This window comes from Neophocaena asiaeorientalis, unplaced genomic scaffold (assembly GCF_003031525.2).
Source record: "Neophocaena asiaeorientalis asiaeorientalis breed wild unplaced genomic scaffold, Neophocaena_asiaeorientalis_V1.1 scaffold1032, whole genome shotgun sequence".
In the NCBI taxonomy this organism is placed as follows: Eukaryota; Metazoa; Chordata; class Mammalia; order Artiodactyla; family Phocoenidae; genus Neophocaena; species Neophocaena asiaeorientalis.
Window position 1 is genome coordinate 130,944 of NW_020172049.1, and position 3,064 is coordinate 134,007.

A 3,064-nucleotide genomic window follows, 5' to 3' on the forward strand; every position below is an offset into this window, starting at 1 on the left:
TCTTCAAGAACAGGAGCCGCGGCTCCCCTGGTGGCGCAGTGGTTGAGAGTCCGACTGCCGATGCAGGGGACACGGATTCGTGCCCCGGTCCGCGAAGATCCCACATGCCATGCCGCGGAGCGGCTGGGTCCGGCGGCCTGCGCGTCCGGAGCCTGTGCTCCACAACGGGAGAAGCCACAACAGTGAGAGGCCCGCGTACCAAAAAAAAAAAAAAAAAAAAATTTGGGGTCTGGAGGATGGTGCAAACTTTCTGCAACTCTCACAAATACTTTCTATTTGCCATTAACAGTAGTGCTCAGTAGACTTACTTACTTACTTAAGGTAAACTGAGTGTCAGGGACTGAACCATCACCTTGAACTGAGACCAACTAGAGCCGGGGAGCCATCAGATGCTACATATTTTGCCACCTAAAGAAAATTCTGGTCTAGTAATAAAGTGCCTTTGGGCAAGAGCCTAGATGTTTCTGGGGGTATGCTCACAAGTGCTCATATGCCTCCATCACCAGAGGTTCCAATATGCCACAACTCTTTGCCCTGGACTGAGCTCAGCTATTCAGCCACTCAGAAAACATAGTGTTCCTACATCGTTCTAGGTACTGTATTAAATAATGCACCTACGGTGCTTAACGAAATTGATATACTTATTCCACCAATAGATAATCAAAGAGTATCAACTGTATGCCTATCACTATTATAAGGGGATATAAGAAAATCAAAAGGATTCCTCTGCCTTTGTGGATTTTCATCTGGTTGAAGAAAAAGATATTCATACTGAAAACTTATGAAATACAGGAAAGCATTCTTCTCTCCATTCTACAGAATTTTACTTCCTTCCCACAAGTTAAACAAAAATTGTATTCAATTTCTATGAAACTAAATGCTTCTGGTACAATGCAGATAATGAAAGTATCCAAGATCCAGAGCAATTTTCAGAACATTCTCATTTCCATGAACCCTGCCCTTCCTTGAGTGGCTGAGAGAGCAGAAAGCCTGCTATTACTCTGGCTATTTTGAGTTTTCCTAAATATTAAGCCTAAACTATAAGTCAACATCTTCCTAACCAATGATGGTATTTTAATTCTTTTTAAAAGCACCGTATTTGTGAATTGAACATATTTTGGAGAAGCCATTGAAACTCAGATTAAGTTTAGTTTCTGGCTCAGAAGGAAGTCATCTCAAACACAATGGGTTCTATTCCACCTGGATGAACATTGGCTTGACATTGAAACAGGGGCAAGATTTGTGTGTTTCTGAAATGTTTTATTTTGTCCTTTGATTTGTTTTGTCCTTAGATTTTATCCTATTTCTGAGCTCATCTTCGGCTAGTGTTCACTGTCTCCTCAGAACCTATCTCTTCATCTGTGCATCTCACAAGAGGAAGTTATGTTCTGTTTAATTCTGTCACATTTGGAAGCTGCATTTTGTCTTGATCTATGATAAAAAGCTGGGACATCTGATTGGCCAGGGCCTCATTTATTCCAAGCTTATTGGACAAGATTATTTTACCTGGTCCCTGTTTTCCTAAACACAGAAGGCAAGAACACTGGCATGTTCTTCTGGTCATCATGTCCATAGATGGGATTTCTTGCTCTCCTGTGTTTAACCTCTGAAGCACTGCCCAAACTCTACCCTGAGACTTGAGACACACTTGAATCCATAAGATATTGATTTCATCACTGCCATATTGTTGAAATCATAAAACGACATAATCAGAGTGCAGAAAGCCAAATTTTATAAACACCCTAATGTATGGCACATGACTAAGTGATAAAGCTTGACACATTTACCAAACAAAGTGAAAATCTTCATTTGTCTTCAGAAAGAGAAGTGCTCCCATGTGTTCGGACATCTGTACAGTCAACATGTGGCAATTATTGTGCAAAAACTAGGATCCCTGTAACTGCTGTTGTAAATTATGGCCTCATTGATTAGTATCTTACTTCCCCCTCAAACTCTCCACTTCATCACAAATAAGGAGACACACACACTCAAGGGCTTTGAAGAGATTCCCCGCAAACCGGTTTAAATTTAAATTTAGATTTACTCCCAGCAGGCTCTCCTACACCATTATACAGTCTCTGTTTTTTGCTTAAGGATATCTTGAGTATTCCTCACACACCGTTAATGTATGTTTACTTAAGCACTAAAATTAAATACACATAATGAAGCCATCTGTGGCAAACAGAATTAATAAGTGGAATACCATATTGCTGTGAAGATGTGTATTCAACAAGCATGGGATGCACACCGTTCTCTCTGGAACTTGGCATTCCTCACATGTTGTTAAAATTTTCTGAATGAGTTCCAAGTGATTTTGGTGTCTGGGGATTGCATACGGAGGCTGAAAACCTCCCCAAGAAGCTCATCTCATACTACGTTTCCAGTTTCCAGTTCCTCTTACAAGACTTTCAGTGGTGAAGCTGTCATGCGATACACACACATTATGATGCTTGGGAAATTGATCAAATGAGGATGAGAAAATGCCAATTGTTACTTACTCTGAAAACGATGCTTCTTAGATTTCCATTCTGTTTTCCTTCCACATTAACCAGACCTAATTGAGAGTTGATTATCTTTCAAGGTATCTGTGAGGGGACATTACCAAACTGCCCCACTACATCTATCTGAATTGCTTGGAAAAGTAAAGAAATAAAGTACAAAGCAATCATCCATGAGCTGCACCTGACTTCTATATAAATATAAGAAGGATTGATTATTTATACCATTTCTGTCAAGACTGTGTTTGTCTTTATTTCACAAGCAAATTTCATATAATGTTGGAGATGCTGCAAAGCCTGGCTGAGGTAGAGAAATGAACTTTAGCCTATGCAGCTGTTGTAGGGGGAAGTGAAACTGAAGTTCATATTCATTTCCTTCATGCTGCTCCCTAGAAAAAAGAGGGCACCAGCTGATATGTGTGCAGTAGTGCATCTGGCCTTAGAAAACGAGGTTGGCTCTGCTGAAGGGGGTACATCATACAGACAGGCTCTGGATAAACAAACTTGGGCTTAACCAGAGCTTTCTTCCTGCTTGCACAGCATGGCTGTCCTAGCAGCGTGGCTCC